Below are 19,419 nucleotides of genomic sequence, written 5' to 3'. Positions count from 1 at the left end.
GGCACGAACCCGTGTCCCCTGCATCGGCAGGCAGACTCTCAACCACTGCGCCACCAGGGAAGCCCCATAGATTTCACATTTTTGATGCTACTGTAAATGGTATTCTTTTTAAAATTTCAAATTCCGGTTGTTTATTGCTAGTATATAGAAATACAATTCTTTTTTTAAAAAAATGTATTTATTTATTTATTTATTTATGTTTGGCCGTGTTGACTCTTCGCTGCTGCGCGCAGGCTTTTCTCTAGTTGTGGCGAGCGGGGGCTACTCTGTTTCGGTGCGTGGGCTTCTCATTGCGGTGGCTTCTCTCTCACTGTTTTTTTAATAAATTTATTTATTTTATTTATTTATGTTTGGCTGTGTTGGGTCCTTGTTGCTGTGCGCAGGCTTTTCTCTAGTTGCGGTGAGCGGGGGCTACTCTTCGTCGTGGTGCACGGACTTCTCATTGCAGTGGCTTCTCTTGTTGCGGAGCACAGGCTCTAGGTGCACGGGCTTCAGTAGTTGTGGCACGTGAGCTCAGAAGTTGTGGCTCGTGGGCTCTAGAGCGCAGGCTCAGTAGTTGTGGTGCATGGGCTTAGTTGCTCCACGGCATGTGGGATCTTCTAGGGCCAAGGCTTGAACCCATGTCCCCTGCATTGGCAGGCGGATTCTTAACCATTGCGCCTCCAGGGAAGTCCTAGAAATACAATTCTTTAAAAATATTGATCTGACAGCCCACAACCTTGCTAAATTTGTTTTCATTGTGGTAGCATTTGTGTAGATTCCATTGGATTTTCTACATAGACGATCGCTGCATGAATTTTTGGACAGAGAGTTAGCTGAAGTGGAGCGGCCTCTGTGGGAACAGTGGGAGAAGTTGTGCATAGCTACTTTTAATGAAATGGTAGGGTGGATCTGGCTAGGAGTGGGGGTCCCAGGGGAAGTATTCTCTGGAACCACAGGTCCAGTAGAAGTCTCTCCCGTCTTCCCCTGGCTGCCATTTCTCCATTTCTCCACTTGGTGTGGACGTACAGGAGATGCAGGGGCTCTGGCCACTCTCTGCCCCTTCTCAGTTCTCAGGAGGACTGGAGTGGGACCATCTGCTGCTCTGCTGCTTGTGCCCCGATTTCTCTTTCCACCTACGGGGGAAGGAGAAGCAGGGTGTGGGAGTAGAGATGGGGGATCCTTTTTAGGTGTTTGTGCTCAGCTGTCCCATTTTATGCCCAAATCTCCCACTGTTTCCAAGAGTCCCAGAAAGGATTCTAGGGGACTCAACCTATCTGTGAGAACAGGACCAGGAGCCAAAGGAAGCAGGAAGCCTGGATTCTGGCTGTGGCTCCACCAGAGTCCAGCTGAATGACCCCAGGTAAGTCCCTGCTCTCCCCTGGGTCTGGCCTTTTTTTGTTAAATGGGGCTGGATCAAGGATTTGTGAGGGCCTTATAGCTCTGAGTGTAGGGAGGGGAGGGGAGCGGGCAGCGTACCTTCTCTCCAGGTCCTGCAGTGTGTTGGGCAGTGGCAGCCCCAGAGTCTCTGGCAGGAGAACAGGGATGGGGCAGGCAGCCACAAGGACCGCTCCATAGATGAAGAGAGGCAGGGAAGGGTAGAGCTCAGAGGTCATGCCCACCAGTGGGCTCAGAATGCTGCCTATGTTGGCCAAGGTGGTTGTCACACTCGGACCTCTCTGCCTGTGGAGAGGAAGAGCACCTTGGTGAGGCCGGTGAGGCTTGTGGGTGCCCTAACTCTGCCTGCCAATGGTGTTTTCTTTTTTCACATTCCGTACACGGCCAAATGCTTGCACTTACCTTGGCTAAAAGGAAAGTTGGAAGCAAATGGTTTTGGAACCAGGAAGCCTGGGTTCCAGTTCCAGTTTGAACCTGCTGTATAACTGAACATGTCCCCAACCAACCTCTCCCCCAAGCTCCAGATGCTATATCTAGCTTCCTACTTAACACCTTAATTTGTATGTCCAAAGGGCCCCTCAAATTGTATATGGCCAAGAACTTTTCGTTTCTACCTCCAAATCTTTGCTCAGATTTCCCCATCCTGGCACAGGGCACTTCTAACCACTCAGTTGCTCAAGCTCAAGTATCTGTAATTATCCCCGATACCTCCTGTTCCCTTATTTCCCCACATCCAAAATATGAATTTGGTTGGCTCTTCTTCCAGAACACATTCAGAATCAGTTCCTCTTCTCCATCTCTACAACCACTGCCCCCCAGTTCATGCGAAGCCATTTTCACCTCTATTTATTTTTTTAAAGATTTTTTTTGGATGTGGACCATTTTTAAAAAAAAATTATTTATTTTATTTTTATTTATTTTTGGCTGCGTTGGGTCTTTGTTGCTGGGCGTGGGCTTTCTCTAGTTGCGGCGAGCGGGAGTTATTCTTCGTCGCAGTGCGCGGGCTTCTCGTTGCGGTGGCTTCTCTTGTCGCGGAGCAGGGGCTCTAGGCGCGCGGGCTTCAGTAGTCGTGGCTCGTGGGCTCCAGAGCCCAGGCTCAGTAGTTGTAGCGCACGGGCTTAGATGATCCACGACACGTATGATCTTCCCAGACCAGGGCTCGAACCCCTGTCCCCTGCGTTGGCAGGTGGATTCTTAACCACTGTGCCACCAGGGACGCCCGGATGTGGACCCTTTTAAAAGTCTTTTATTGAATTTGTTACAATATTGTTTCTGGTTTATGTTTTTGGCCACGAGGCATGTGGGATCTTAGCTCCCCGATTAGGGATTGAACCCGCACTCCCTGCATTGGAAGGCAAAGTCTTAACCATTGGACTGCCAGGGAAGTCCCCATTTTCACCTCTTGACAGTACTATTGCAGTAGCCTCCTGACTGGTTTTCCCATTTTCACTCTTGGCCCTTCTATCCCCAGCCTATTCTCCATGAGGAAGACAAAGTGATCTTTAAAACTGTAACTCAGATATTTTCACCCTCTGCTTAAAAACATCCTGTGATATCTCATCATGCTAGAATAAAATCTGACCTCCTTCTAAATCCCTACATGATTGCTTCTTGCCTACCAAGTCCTTATCTTGTGCCCTATCCCTTTGTTTCCTCATTTATTCCTTAGTGTTTGCCTTTGATCTTTACCAAGGAGACCTACCCTGATCATCTTATCTAAAGCTACCCAGTCACTCTCTTTTTCTACTTTTTTTTTGGATCTCAGAGGCAGAGGGTTGAGTTACTCATAACCCTCAGTTCATGACCCTCACCCTCTATTATCATTTGTCCTTGAAAGGCTCCCTTATTCCCCCCCCTTAATTGTTTACTCCTTTTATTATCATTACCCACTCCTAATCCCCTCCTTGCCAAAGTCAACCATTCTATTGCGTTTGATGTGCATTTTTTTTTTAAGGTTTATTTATTTATTTATTTAGCTGTTTTGGGTCTTTGCTGCTGCATGTGGGCTTTCTCTAGTTGTGGCGAGCGGGGTCTACTCTTGGTTGCGGTGCACGGGCTTCTCATTGCGGTGGCTTCTCTTGGTGCGGAGCACGGGCTCTAAGCACGTGGGCTTCAGTAGTTGCGGCACACGGGTTCAGTAGTTGTGGTACACGGGCTTAGTTGCTCCAAGGCATGTGGGATCTTCCCAGACCAGGGCTCAAACCCGTGTCCCCTGCACTGGCAGGCGGATTCTTAATCATTGCTCCACCAGGGAAGTCCCTGCATTTTTTATTTGTATATGTTCTTGTAAAATGTGTATTGTTTTGTGTGCAAATATTTTAACTTACCTAAATGGTAGAGGTAATAGATCATTCTATTTCTCATTTCACTCAGCACTCTGTTTCCTGACCAGGGATTGAACCTGGAACCTGGCAGTGAAAGCGCCGAGTCCTAACCACTGGACCGCCAGGGAATTCCGCTCTGTCTTTTAAATTTGTCCATTGTGTCCTTCAATAAGCAGAAGTCCTTTTTGATATAATGAAATTGATATAGCTACCATGTTTCTCTCTTCCTCTTCCTCCCTCTCCCTTTCTTTCCCCCTCCTTTCCCCGCTCCCTGCTCCCCTCCATCTCCATCTCCATCTCCATCTGCGTCTGCATCTCCATCTCTATCTGTCTATCTCCAAGCCCTCTCTTCAATTCTGCTTGTCTCTTCTTGCACCAAGAAAGCCATAGACATGCCATGGCTTTGTTGTATGTCTTAATAGATGGTAGAGTGAGACTCTCTTCTTTGCTTTTCTGTTTCAGAATTGACTAGCAATTGTGGTCTTTTTTCTTCCATATAAATTTTAGAGTAAGTTTTTGGAGTTCCTAAAAAATGATCTAATTGAAATTCTGATTAGATTCTGTTGAATTTCTATAAATTTCTAAAAGTTAACTTCGAGAGGATGGACATCTTTATTATGTCATTCTAAACAAGAGTGTGGAATGTCTCTCCACTTACTAAAATAATCTTTGTGATCTTAAAAATGTTTCAGAAATTTTCTCCATGGAAGTCTTGGCTGTCCTCTGTTAATTTCCTGATAATATCTAGCTTTTGGTGTTATTCTGAATGGTGTCTTCATTTTCAAAGATTTTCTATGTTATTTTCTGGATTATTTCTCTAGATTATTGCTTCTAGGTTATTGCTATTGACATTTTGGTAATTTGATTTTGTATCCAGCATCCTGCTGAACTCTTTTATTAGTTTTAATTGCTTATTGATTTTATTGGTTTATCTAGGTCAATGATCATATACTCTCTAAATAATGATGTTTTAAACGCTTGTCTTTTAAATTGCTTATTTCCTTCCCAGTAGAGCTGTGCTGTCCAGGACCCCCAGTACTGTGTTAAACAGTTGATTCTAAGATCAAAGAGAATGCACATGACTTTCTTCATTATGTATAGTGTTTGTTCAGGTGCTCTGCTTAACTCTCTGGGCTCCCAATTTCCCTTAGATGGTTGGCCTAGTTTTCCCTGACTCTTATTCCAGCTCTTTGGTGGACATTTAAAAATACTTTAAGGATATTTAAAAATACTTTATACTTTTTGGGGGTTATTGTCAATGTTATTTTTTTATTTTAATGGAAATAGAAGTCCTTTTTTTCTAATAGATTTCCAGAAGTTCTTTATAAATGCTGCATACAAATCCCTGTAAATGCCTTCTTTTTCTCTTTTCACCTTGTTTATAGTGAAGTAAATGACCAGGATTAAAAAAAAATCCAACGTAGAAAACTTTATCAATGTGCCTTTTTTGGTTAGCCTTTTCTTCTTTATGTCTTCAGAAATCCTCCCCTCTTCAGCAGAAATTAACTTTTCTTTAAGGTTGAAATATGATTGCATTTTATTTATTTCCCAAATGGGTTAGTAGATGTCCTGGTACTATTTGTTAAATAGGCCACGTTTTATCCTATCATCCTCTGCAAGTTTTCCTACGTGTGGGTCTGTTTTGGAGCTTGCTATTCTTTTCCATTGGACAATTTGTTCTTTCCTGCTCCAGCATCCACTATCTTAATTACTACAATTTTATAATAAGAGTTTATAATATGCCTTGATTTCTGGTAGGGCAAGCCCTTCCCCTCTGTCCTTTTTAAAAAAGTACCTTGGTTATACTTGGTCCACAGCACTTTTATATACATTTTAGAATTTGCTTGCTAGTTTCTTGAAAATATCTGTCGGGATTTTTTTTTTTTTTTTTTCGGTACGCTGGCCTCTCACTGCTGTGGCCTCTCCCGTTGCGGACCACAGGCTCCGGACACGCAGGCTCAGCGGCCATGGCTCACGTGCCCAGCCGCTCCGCGGCATGTGGGATCTTCCCGGACCGGGGCACGAACCTGCATTCCCTGCATCGGCAGGCGGACTCTCAACCACTGCGCCACCAGGGAAGTCCTATCTATTGGGATTTTGATCAAAATTGCATTGAATTTATAAATCAATCTTGGAATCACTAACATTTTAATATCATCTTATGTCAATTATGAGTTGACATATTATGAGATTTCCTCTCCATGCACATAATACATTTATTTACATTTTCTTTAATACCTTTTAATATAATTTAAAAATTTTCTTGAAAAAAGTCTAATTTTTAGAAGAGTAGAGAATGCAGTTGATCTTTTGTTTATTGACCTTGTATCTAGCCACCTTGCCAAACTTTACTATTTCTAATAATTTTAGATTTTTAAAATTAATTTTTATTGGAGTGCAGTTGATTTACAATGTTGTGTTAGTTTCTGCTGTACAGCAAAGTGAATCAGTAAAGTTATACCTATATATATATCCACTCTTTTTTGGATTCTTTTCCCACATAGGTCATTACAGAGTATTGAGTAGAGTTCCCTGTGCTATACAGTAGGTTCTTATTAGTTATCTATTTTATATACAGACAGTTATATCCTCTCTAAATAGTGATAGTTTTGATTTTTCCTTTCCAGTTCTATTTCTGTTATTTGTTATTCTTAGCCTAGGCATTGACCACACTCTCCAGGATAATGTTGAATAGAGGAGGAAACAGCAGGCACATTGGTCTTATTCCCAAGTTTAAAGAGAATGTTTCTAGGGCTTCCCTGGTGGTGCAGTGGTTAAGAATCCGCCTGCCAATGCAGGGGACACGGGTTCGAGCCTTGGCCCTGGAAGATCCCACATGCTGCGGAGCAACTAAGCCCGTGCACCACAACTACTGAGCCTGCGCTCTAGAGCCTGAGAACCACAACTACTGAGCCCGTGTGCCACAACTACTGAAGCCCACGCACCCTAGAGCCTGTGCTCTGCAACAAGAGAAGCCACTGCAATGAGAAGCCCATGCACCGCAACAAAGAGTAATCCCCGCTCTCCGCAACTAGAGAAAGCCCGCGCGCAGCAACGAAGACCCAACGCAGCCAAAAATAAATAAAATAAATTTTAAAAATACAAAAAAAAAAAGAGACAGTGCTTCTAATGTTTAACCATCAAGAAATAATATTTGCTGTGGATTTTTGGTAGATGTTCCATATCAACTTAAATTTCCTTCTATTGTTGTTTTACTAAGACTATTTTTAATGGATGCTAATTTTTATTAAATATTTTTTGTTTTTATTGGGATGATAATCTATTAATATAGACTAATAGATCTATATTAATATATTTTAATTTTTGTGATATTAATATATTTTCTAAAGTAAAACTACCCTTGCTTTCCTGAGTCAGCTCTCCTTGGTCATAATGTATTATCATTTTTTATACATCACTGAATTCATTTTTCTAATATTTTGTTTAAGATTTTTGTATCTGTTTATGAGTAATATTGGCCTGTAATCTTATTTCACAACTATCCTCTTTTGGTTTCAGGATCACCTGACCTCACAGAATGTATTTGACATAATTTCCCTTTTTCTCTTTTTTGGGGAAGCGTTTGTATAACATTGGAAGATTTGTTCCTTAAAAGTGTGGTGGAACTCACCTGTATTAATATCTGGGTCTGGTGTTTTCTTTGAGGCAAGATTTTAAAGTTTACTCTTCAGAATTTGTTTTTTCTTTTTCTTTTTTTTTTTTTTTTTGCGGTACGCGGGCCTCTCACTGTTGTGGCCTCTCCCGTCGCGGAGTATAGGCTCTGGACGCGCAGGCTCAGCGGCCATGGCTCACGGGCCCAGCCGCTCCGTGACATGTGGGATCTTCCAGGACCGGGGCACGAACCTGTGTCCCCTGCATCAGCAGGTGGACTCTCAACCACTGTGCCACCAGGGAAGCCCCCAGAATTTTTATTTCTTCTAGAATCAGTTTTCCTATATTATTTTTTTTAGGAATTTGTCAATTTCATCTAAATTTAAAATTTATCAGGACTTCCCTGGTGGTCCAGTGGTAAAGAATCCGCTTTCCAATGCAAGGAACGCGGGTTCCATCCTTGGTTGGGGAGCTAGAATCCCACATGCCATGGGGCAACTAAGCCCACAGCCTCAACTGCTGCGCTAACGCGCCTCAGTGAGGGAGCCCGCATGCTGCAAACTGCAGAGCCCACATGCTCTGGAGCCTGTGTGGCCCAACCAGAGAGAGAAAACCCACACGCCACAACTAGAGAGAAGCCTGAGCCACAACGAGGACCCCGATGCAGCCAAAAAAAAAAAAAAAATTTATCAGTATAGACTGGTTTATAGTTTTTTGCATCTTTAATTACTTAATTAAAATTTTGCATCTTAATTTCTCTAGATCTATAGTTCAGTTTTTTTAATTCCTAATATTTATTCGTGTCCAGTTTTTTATTTTTTTATTATTATTACTAGGCATTTGTCCATTTCACTGATATTTTCAAAGATTGACTTTTTGTTTTGTTGACCCTCTTTTTTATACATTTGTTTTCTATTTAATCTGTTTCTGGTACTATTATTATTGTGTTTTATAGATAAGATGACTGAGCATTTGGACCAGTTACCTTTTATACCAGAACCATATTCCTTTTTTTTTTGGGCCATGCCCTGCGGCTTGTGGGATCTTAGTTCCCCAACCAGGGATTGAACCTGGACCCCAGCAGTGAAAGCGCTGAGTCCTAACCACTGGACTGCTGGGGAATTCTGAGCCATATTCTTAACCATTGTACTTTTTTTGGTCCTAAAGTCTATTTCGGCTTCTATATCTACCTAACTTTCTTCTGGTTAACATTTGTCTAGTATAACCTTTTCTATTTCTCCACATTTAAGATTTTCATGGTCTAACATTTTAAATGGGTCTCTTGTAAACTTCATGAACTAGACTTAAATAAAATCAACTTGGACAATCTCTGCCTCTTAACTGGTAGGTTTAATCTATTTATATCTATTGTTGTGACATATATTTTGAGTTATTGATACCATCTTACTTTTTGTCTTTAATTTGTTCTAATTTCTGTATGTTTTTGTTCTCCTTTGTTGCCTTAAAAAATAATTGATTGACCTTTGTGTCCTTTCTGGCTGGAAACCTTTTGGCTCTAGGACCTCATTGTTCCATTCCAGGACTCCTCCCCAACACCGCTAGGAGAAAACAATGTTTTTACCTTGCAATAGGTCCTCTTCCCCTCCTTCTAACTCCCTACCCTAAGGGACCTGCTTTTGATAGGCGCATACTTTGATTAGTTGTTTGCTCTGGGAGAGGGTGTTTTGGAGAGACCCCTCCTCATGGGGAGGCTTAAGTAACAATTGATGAATTATAAGAAAGAAGCATTCATTAATGCCAAGAGTTTTGCTTTGCTGAGTGATGTATGCAGATATACAGCCAGAGATGAATTCCTAGGAGGAGATTTTAGCAGTTATGTGGAGGAAGTATCAGGAGAGAGAAAGAGGAGAAGAATAAGTGACTGTTAGCCAAGAATGGATTTGAGGGACAACAGAAATGCCTATTAAGTGTTTTGGCTGTGTGGTATGTGATATAAGCATCTCTTCCATCCCTCAAGGAGTCTTCATAAAATCAACAATGTTTAGTGACACTTTTTAGGGCATTTTTCTCCTTAGAGATGTGCCGAAGTACAGTGTCCTGTCTCAAGGTTGGTAAAGGGCACAGTGAGAAGCTGTCCATAGAAGACAATCTAATCTTATATGAGCTACACTGAAATTAATTAAGAATTAAACAATATTATTGGCTCCAGAATAGACAGACAAGTCCATGGAACTGAAGAGTCCAGGGTGCCAGCCAGGAAAGTTTGGGTTACTCCTAGTGGGGGAAGATAGTGGGTGTTCTAGGTGTTCTAGGAGATGCTATGCCCATCTGTGACTTATTTTGAACCCTCTACCCTACCCTGAGGTCCCACGCACCTGGAGTAGTTGAGGATGACAAAGAAGGGCAGAGAGACCAACAGCTGCAGGTGGCACCAATGGGGCACAGCATAAGCCATGCCAGCCAGGAAGAGCTGGCCTACAGTGGGGACAAATCCAAATAAGAGGCCCAGACCTGGCCGGGCATGGATGGGCAGCCACTCCAGATCTGGGGAGAAGAGCAGAGCTTAGGTTGAAATCAGGGCTGTGTGAGTATGTGCGTATTTGGGGGTGGTTGTCACTTCCAGAAGGAGGACGATCCTCACATTGGAGTAGAAGGGCTCTTCTCTTGAGCGCAGTCCTACTCTGCACCCCTAGGTCCCTCACAGGGTAAAGCAAGGGTGGTTTGATCTCTGGTTAGGTTCCGTGTGTGTGGAGAAAGGAATGGGCTAGAAGACTCTGAATTCCCAGGCATGCTCCTATTCAGTGTCCCCAACCCCAACATTCATGTTTCCTCACTTCTCCCAAACCTCTTTTGAATGGCCTACAGCCACTCCCTCTGCACCTCCTTCAACTCATTTTAATTCAGCAGTTATTTAGAGGTGACGACTCTGTGCCATGCCCTTTGCTTGACCTGGGAAATAGAGATGAATGAGCCTTACCCTCAGGCCATTCTGCACCACTGTCCTTTCTTCCAATGGGTCATTCTCTGGCCTCTGGGCCTTGTATATTCTTTTTAAAAATAATTAATTAATTTATTTGGCCGCTCTGCTTGGCTTGTGGGATCTTAGTTCCCTGACCAGGGATCAAACCCAGGCCCCCTGCAATGGAAGCTTGGACTCCTAACCACTGGAATGCCAGGGAATTCCCTATTCTTTTTGTCTAGAACTCTGCCCCAGAACCTTACTCCTTTCTTTCTGTCTCACTTTTCATTCAGTTCTGAGCTTAGCTGTCACCTCTTCTGGGGAGAGTTCCTGGTTCCCCAAGTCCTGATTGAACACTCCACTTCTGAACTCCCACATCACCCAGATTGGCCCTGATCCTAGCCTTTAGCAAACCAATTTGTAACTGCTTGGCACTCTCTCCAGTCAACTATTAACTCTTTGAGGTCATGGGTAGTGTCCTCTTGTTCACTTGTGTATTCCCAGTGCAGGATGTTACACAAATTAAATGCCTTTCAAAATTGTATTGAATAAAGAGATGTTGAATTAAAGACTCCCTGTGTGACTGGCTTCTCTAAGCAACCCCACTCCAATCTCTGAGCCTTTATTTAGTTTATCCTTACAATGATCCCTAAATATCTAGGATGAATTCCAGCCCCCAATAATCAGAGCTACCAAAGAGGTCATGATCTTATCTTTTTTTTCTGCCCGGGGCACTGCCTACTCCAGGAGAGGCCCAGATAGGTCAGGATCGGCTGGAACAGGTAGACTCCACTTTGTACTCAGGGAAGGAACTGAGGTTTGAATTTGTCAGGTCTGCTGGTTCACTGGCTCCCTGTGATTGAGGAGTCCCCACGAGCCTGGCCCTCCCGGGTTCCCTCTCACTCAAAGTCACGGAAGTGCTGCTGGCGCCCGACAGCCATGCCTGAGAGGAAATGGAAAGCGCAGTAGGTTGGGAAGTTGAGTGCGAAGGCAGCACAGGTCCCTGAGACTGCTAACTGCAGGTAGCTCCAGATCAGCACCTTCTGACAGCCCAGCCTGTGAAAGGAGGGGAAACCTGGGTCTGGAGAGCACATTGCTTGCTCCCCTGCCCCATGTCCCTGGCTGTCTCATCCTTGGTGCCCTGGGCAATCTAACAGCTGCTTGTAAGGCTGCCCACCTGTGCCCATCAGGTAGATGCTGAGATAGGGAATAATTCGGTGAGGGCTGGCATCTAGGGGGCTTGGTGTTGGGAGGATCCTTGGGTTGCTGCTGTCCAGGGTCCTGACGCATCCCAGCATACCTCTGTGGAGAGAGCCACGCGCCTTCATCAGTATCATAGAGGGTGTGTTGAAAACAATCCACATACTAGAGCCCCGCTTAAGGCCTGTTGGATATCTGGAAGGTAAGCTAGAAACCTGATTTTTTTTTTTGCGGTACGCGGGCCTCTCACTGTTGTGGCCTCTCCCGTCGCGGAGCACAGGCTCCGGATGCGCAGGCTCAGCGGCCATGGCTCACGGGCCCAGCCGCTCCGCGGCATGTGGGATCTTCCCGGACCGGGGCACGAACCCATATCCCCTGCATCGGCAGGCGGACTCTCAACCACTGCGCCACCAGGGAAGCCCTAGAAACCTGATTTTTAACAAGCTCCCAAGGTTTGGGAACTACTGCTCTGGGGTGTGGTTGATTGTTTGAATGTTGGTCGATGGTGACTCCGGTTAGGAGAGAGCCTTTTGTGAGTGTTTTTAAAAACATTGAGGTATAATCAACATACAACAGTACAATAGTTTTAGGTATATAACATAATGATTCTATATCTGTATACACTGTGAAATGATCACCACAGTGAGTCTACTTAAAATACACCACATATGTAGTTACAACAATTTGTGTGTGTGTGTGTGACGAGAACACTTAAGATCTACTCTCTCAGCGGCTTTCAAATACGCAATACAGTAATAGTCACCATGCTGTACATTATATTCCCATGACTTGTTTAGCTTATAACTGGAATTTGGACTTTTTGACCCCTTTCATTCATTTTGCCCACCCCTTACTCCCTGCCTCTAGCAACTACCTATCTGTTCTCTGTACCTATGAGCTTGGTGTATGTGATTTTTATTTCTGGGAAACCTACGCAAGGCTTATAATTTTGCAAAATACATATGATTGTGGCTTGTATTTTATGAATAATAAAGCCGGTTGTGTCTGCTGAAATGTCTGCTGTGACATTTATAATATTTTTAGATATTATTCTTTAGAAAATTGCCTCCTATTATTCATCCCATGATCTTTTTATGGTCTTGGAAGATAGTCAAAGTTAGGGTATTAACGCTGAGTTGCAGTACTAATTTAACCCTCACCATAACCCCTATTTTATAGATGGAAAAACCAAGTCTAAGAGAGTTTGTATAACCTCCTCATGGGCACACAGTTGTGGCTGATCTGAGACTTGTCTCTAGCTGTTATTGGTTCCTAGGTCTTTGTTTCTGTGACACTCACATGTCACATACAAGGCAGAGTGGTGGGAGGCGACTTCTTCAGGATGTCGGAAAATCCGGATTCTTGTCCTGCTTTGGCCACTTATTAGCTGTGTGACTGTAATTTTTAAAAAAGTAAACATTAACTATTTACGTTATACAATTATAAAGGTAATGAATTATCATTAAAGTTCAAATAATATAGTAATGAAAAGTGAAAAGTTCTCTTCTTTTCAATTCCACTCCTCAGAATTAACAACATCTTTTTCTTGGGTTCCTTCTAGGCAGTTTGGGCAAGTTATCCAACATCCCTGAACCTAAGTGTCCTCATTGGTAAAATGCAGTTAATGGTACCATTCATGCTGGCTTCACAAGGTATTGTGAGGAGGAATTGAAATGAGGCAAGACATGGAAAGTGCTGATGGACGGTTGTGTGATTCCTACAGACTTTCCAGACGTGGTCAGGCTTGGGTGGATCAGTCCTGTGTCCCTCTCTGGATTCTCAGGGATGCCGGTCTCCTCTCTGTGTCCAGCCTAGAGGGCTTATGCCTTTGCTCCTTGATCCAGCTTTGTTCACCACTGACCTGTCTGCCATGATCCCCAACGTCAAGTTTCCGACCAGTACTCCTGCCATGATGATGGACTGACTCAGCTGTGGCAAGGTCTTGTGTGTGCACAAGAGGTCCCACTGTGAGGAAGGAAGAACTGGGGTCAAGGAGAGATGGGCCGGCCCCACAGCAGCCCATTCCCTCTCTCCTGGTGGGCTGAGGGTCTTGGATTAGGACAGGCACATAAGGAGGGCTTGCCTCCCTAAGTCACACAATCTTTCTCATCATCTTCTCCTGGTGAGAATGATTCAAGTTATTTCAAAACATGTAAGAGGTATCTTTTGGGATGACAGCTCAGACTACTCGCCCTTTTCTGAACACTAACCCCTCACCCTCTTTCAGGGCTCTTTAACCTGTCCCTCCCCGGGTGCAGCTGAAGAAAACTGACCCTGGAGCTGGACAGAGCTAATTAGTTTTTTTTTTTTTAATTTAAATATTTATTTATTTAGCTGTGCCGGGTCTTAGTTGAGGTATGTGGGATCTAGTTCCCTGACCAGGGATTGAACCCGGGGCCCCCAGCATTGGGAGCACTGCGCCTTAGCCACAGGACCACCAGGGAAGTCCCCAGGTTCGTTTTCTTACAAATTTGGAAAAGCGACTCAGAGAAGCAAGCTTGGTAAGGACACCCAAAGTTGGGGTGGGAGGACCAAGTTTGGAATGACGCGGAAGGGGAGCTGAGAAATCATGAGACAGAGAGAGAGTGGGAAAGGGAGAAGGAGAGGGAGAGGGAGAAAAAGATGAGGGAGGGGGAGAAGGAGGGAGGGGGGAAGGGGAGGGAAGGAGGGGCATAGGGGAAAAGAATGCAGTAATTTAGTCAGAGGGAAGTGGAGGTGAGATCTTAGTGCCCGAGAGGTGAAGATAGAGAGTTCAGCTCTCCTGGTTTTCCTCAACCACCTGATCCCAGTCTTTCATAAGGCTGGGCTCAAGTTCTTGACCTTGGGTTCTGGGAAATACCTTTGCATCCTTCCATTAACTTTCCATAAGCAAATTTGAGAGGGGTGTAGTTATTTGCAATCCTGAATAAGTGGCAATTGGATACCTCAACTAATAGTTTAAATTTTGTTGCTCTTTTTAATGAATATAAGAAAAAAAATTCTCCTTTTAAAAGTACTTCCTTTCTAGGTGGAGTAAAACAGCTCCACAGCCTGCAGGAAAATCATACTAAAATCAAAAGTCACACTGACGGATGTGACTTAAAGGATGTGACTTAAATCAAAATGACAAATAGGTGTGGTATTTCCTTTACATAAAAGCGAATTTTTGTATACTTTTGAGTGGATTTTAAAACTCATTTCTTTTGTTAACAGAAGAAAAAGGAAAGGGGGCAGGGATGACCAGGACGTTTAGGGAATGCTCCCTAAGATGTGTTAATATATATCCAAATGAATTCATCCTTCAAGTGTAATTACTTGATAATCTTGATTTGATTGGAGAGGAATCCTTATTTGTGAATTTAATTATTACAGCGAGACTTTTAATACCCTGTGCACACACCATATGATGTAAAATTTGGGTGGTTGGCATTTGAACACTTTCTCCGAAGAGCAATGGACTTTATTGCTGTTTTATTCAAATAACTGCTATTCTGTAGTTCTCTGTGTTATCTGATATAATTTTTATTTTAAAAAGATTTTGGGGCTGTGTCAGACTGGGAATTCATTTTTAACAGTACTTTAATGGAAACTTGTGAATGAAATACTACCGTGGAGATGCATGTGGGACACACTGTAGTGTGGAGCTAGGGATATGATAGACCAGAACTGAGGAATGGAAAGATGAGAAGCAAGAGGTGTAGGAAAGAGGTAAGAGGTCAGAGGAGCGCTGGAGGAGGGACGGACTGGGAGTGGGGGATTGGCAGATGCAAACCATTGTATAGAGGACAGATGAACAACAAGATCCTACTGTGTAGCACAGGGAACGATATTCAATAACCTGTGATAAACCATCATGGAAAAGAATATGAAAAGGAATATACACATGTGTAACTGAATCACTCTGCCGTACAGCAGAAGTTAACACAACATTGTATATAAACTATACATCAATAAAATTAAAAAAAAAATAGGTGTATCGATTTTAGATAAAATGGAAAAATAAGGATTTGTTAAAAAAAAAAAAAAAGAACCAAGGCGTGCAAAGAGAACAAAATCTGTATGCAGCCTGGTGATGAAATCTGGGTGTAGTCCAGAATAGAAATTGATAAATGAGTATACAATATGTACTCAGAAAGAATTTTTCTGCCTCTGTTCTGCCCTAAGGTGCTTGTCATCTGTAAAAGCAACAGTTGGATGGGGCTTACATCACCTTAGGTTTAGCACTGGCTTTTACTATATATACTCTCTTCGTGTGCACCTGAGACTTGAGGATCGTATATTTGTGTGCTCCTGGGCCTCATGTATATAGAATTACTTTCTCAGTAACAGGAACCAAAGTCTAGGAATAGGCAGTGGTGGATTTGAGGGAGACTCAGAGAATTGCTGCCTAGGAAAGCTCTGCACTGCTAACTTGATAAAGGCTGTGATAAATGACAGATGCTGTGAGACCGGCCTCAGGGGAAAGAAAAAGAGAAGAAGAGAAAACGAATGACAGTGGCACCAGGAATTAGAGCAGTGAAATGGTAACTGTTGTTCATCTACAGAGCAGAAGTGAACGGGAGACTCAGGCCGGTCATTCATAACAACTCACGCCCTCCCTGCCCTACAGTCATTGGACCCGGGGTGGGCACCTGACCCAGGCCAGCAAATAAGTCTTTCCTAGAATTTTTCAAAGTTGAAGCGGAGAGACAGTTATTAGGAGTGAGCCCAGAATGGTCAATGGCCACATTGTGAAGGATCCGTGGCAGAGTCACATGCCCAGCATGCAAAGGAAAGTAAATATGAGAGCCAGCAAGGGTCCTGCTCGCATGGCCCTGGTTCCCACAGCTCCTAGAGCAAGCCCTGCCTCTGCTCATCTCGTGGTTTGGTTATGGGAGCCTTTATACCCTCTCTTCATGCTCAGATTAGCTTGAGTTGAATTGCAGCCACTTGCAAACAAGAGTCTTGACTAATACAGTTCAGATAGAAGCTGCTGGTTATTACTAAGGATACCTTAATTCAGAGGAAAAGAAGAAGAGCTCAGACAGAGTTTTTATTGGAACCCAGAGATAGCATCTTTTTCTTATTATATGTATTTATTTTTTGCTTTGCATTTAGAGTGCAGAAGTATCCCTTTGGGATACTGGGCCATTTGGGAGTTCTTTCCAAGAGGCAGACTGAGACTTATCTTTCTCAGGTGACCCGTGCCACTGTGCCTACCAGATACAGCCATGTGGCCTGGGTGGAGTATCTTCACTGCGACTAAGCTTCTTGCTTATGCAAGATAACTTGATAACTTGTGAGCCGTTTCATTTGCTTCACAACTCAGAAGGCCCAGCTTCACGTTAGGTTATGCATATAAGCTGCCTATTATCCTAATGAAATGCTCTCCGGTGCAGCCTTTGGCATTATTGGCCCAAGGAAGAAGTATCCCGGTTGTGTTTATGAAATAGGCCTTTTAGTGCCCTATGTCCATGTGTGGTGGTGGAGAATGGTCCCATTCACAGTGCCTGTTGGAAGAGGATTGGATTATTCTTGGCATCTCCCCACAACTCAGGAAAACTGTGTGCATCTGGCTTTGTCAGTCATTGAAACCAAAAATGATGAGATTACTACCAAGCCTCCATCTAGAAGGAGAGCTAAGGTGCACACTTACCCAGATTCTTTGTTCCAGAGGGCAAGAAATTTGAGCTTTGGATCAAACTGCCTGCTGTTTTGAACAGAAGAACAGCAGCCAGGTTGATAGTTCCCGGAGTATTGTCAAACTTGGAAAGCAGAGCGTAGAGTTTTAAGAAGGGAAATGGAAAAGCAGAATTGGAAGCCACACGTTAAGGTGGGTGGAGGGGAATGTCTCAGGATTTGGGTTGAGGCTGGAGAATAATGAAGAAGGTTCTTCCCCAACTCTGCAGGGAGGGGATGGCTTATGATGCCTGCATGCCCAGAGGGAGGACTAGCCATCCTTTGTCACCTTCTGCTTCGGCAGCTTGGGTCTGTCTAGTGGGAAGTATGGCTTAACTTTTATCACTTTCAGACAGATGCTGCATCAGGCGAGTTTGGGGGCTCTGCTCAACCACAGCCTCTTCTCAAGGCATCTTTTCTGCAGAGCCCTGACTAAAGGACAAGGGGCCACGTAATCCCACTATATTGTCCGTTGGCATGGTGATTAGATGAAGTGTGGACACATGAGCCAGTTGCTGGGCTGGGGATGGGGCTGCTCACCAGTGTGTTGAGCTGAGCCAATTGAAGCCTTTTCTGAATTAAGATTCACAGAAATGTTCTGGTTGGTGGTAGGCCCTAAATCTGAGGGGTAATGGATCAGAGCTGGGACCAGTGGTTGTCTTGCAAATGGGCACACAGACGAAATGGGGTGAGGAGAGATTTACAGAGTAAGTGTATAGGGATGTCTCTGGTGCTCCAGTCCCTGGTTCCAGTTTCCATGAGGCCTGGACACACTTTGCTTCCTGCCCTTGCATTCCCTGAAATCCCTTTTCTCGTGAGCTGACTTGAGAGAGCTTCTCTTCCTTGCAACCAAAAGATCATTGACAAGAACAGATGTTAAGAGCACGATCCATGTGACAGCTACAAAGTGCAGAATTCAGCCGGATGAACCACTTAGCAGGCCAGGGAGACTCTACAGTCGACTGTGTGTGTGTTTCGGGGGAGGGGTGTTAAATCACTAGAGATGAAAGGACCCTCCCATAACCCTGTTCTCTTTCCCGTCTTAGTTCCTTGGCTGCTCTCCATCTCCTGGCCCCAGCTGCCGAGAGCTATTTCTAGATGAAGTCAGGAAATTGTTTTTGTCTCTAGGACTCTGAGCCCAGAATCCCCTGCTCAGGAACACCCTCCTTGCCCTCCACTGTCTGCGTGCCTCCTTTCTAGCTTCCTCTGAACCACCGCCCCACCTCCCTACCCTGTGGAATTGCAACCTCTCAGGGAAACCAAAGTAGAATATCAAACTCCAGTAATAGTATCTCTCTCTCTGGTGGAGGTGGAGGGGCAGGGAGCAGCTTTCTGCAAGGAGTTCCATAACCTCCTCTACCAGGAAGACCTCAACTCCAACCCATGTTCTCTTACCTGCATTTAGGCAGAGCTCTTCATAGCTCCAGGGTCTTCAGACAAACTCAGGTTAGGTTCACACAGTCTGTGTGCGTGTGTGTGTGTGGGGGATGGTAAGATGGGGACACAGGGGTTGGAAGGAGGAGGTCCAGGTCTCCTCACGTCAGTCACGATGGTGGAAGGGAAGGTGCTATTGTCATAGATCCAGCCGTGGGTGCAGGGCTCTGTGGCCCCCGTGCCGTTGGTCTCTGTGCCATTGGGAAAGGATGGTCCCTGCTGAGGGGGAGGTGAAGAGGAGGCAGATCTTGGGCCGCCCCTGCCCGTCCCGGGGCAGCCAGGCGTCCAGCTCCTCGTCCTTGCTGAGGTTGGTGTCGGCAGGTGAGCAGCAGGGGTGGGTGGGGATGGCAGTGGTGAACTTCTGCAGGGTGTTGTGCAAAACCGTTAGGAGCAGGGGCACAATCAACAGAGTGGTCTGGATCTGCTGGAAGCGGCCCATGCCCCCCAGCCTGCAGCAGGAAGTCATTGAAAGCCATGGGGCAGGATCTCGCAGGGGCACTGGAGCTGAGGGCTCTCCCTCCCACAACCTGTTTCCTGTCTTTCGGTGCAGGGGGAGGAGACAGACTGCCCTTTGCCTCCTCAGCTCATCAGTTCCTGGGTCTGCTGTGGCCCTAAGTCACCTGAGCTAAAGACTAGTGTTTATAACTTCTTTCGAGGCACCAAGTTAAACTGTGACTTGAAAGTAAGACGTTCAAGTATTAAGACTCATCGGGTCAGTGATTTGTTCAAGGGGATCTAAAGGGCAGGTAAAGTTGGATGGGGTGGAAGAAACCACCTTCTTGTGAAGGAGGGATATGCGTGACGCCCCAAAGTTTGGTGGTATGACTCTCCCCACCCCAGGCCAGAGCAAGCGACCTCCTTCTTGGAGGAGATAGGAAAGAGCAGAGGAAGGCCCAGGCTGGCTTGAGCACAAAG

The 19,419-nt window shown here is 44.6% G+C and overlaps 1 pseudogene; it reads right to left on the bottom strand.

Moving 5' to 3' along the window:
• Nucleotides 1–1,052: 1,052 nt before the first annotated feature.
• On the bottom strand, nt 1,053–18,980 carry LOC111184047 (solute carrier family 22 member 6-like; annotated as a pseudogene).
• Nucleotides 18,981–19,419: the final 439 nt, after the last annotated feature.

The sequence above is a fragment of the Delphinapterus leucas genome, chromosome 7, assembly GCF_059928025.1.
Source record: "Delphinapterus leucas isolate spDelLeu-1000000601 "Yukka" chromosome 7, BTC_Dleu_Yukka2, whole genome shotgun sequence".
In the NCBI taxonomy this organism is placed as follows: Eukaryota; Metazoa; Chordata; class Mammalia; order Artiodactyla; family Monodontidae; genus Delphinapterus; species Delphinapterus leucas.
The sequence above is the reverse complement of the archived record's forward strand: the minus strand, read 5'-3'. Positions and strand labels throughout refer to the sequence as shown.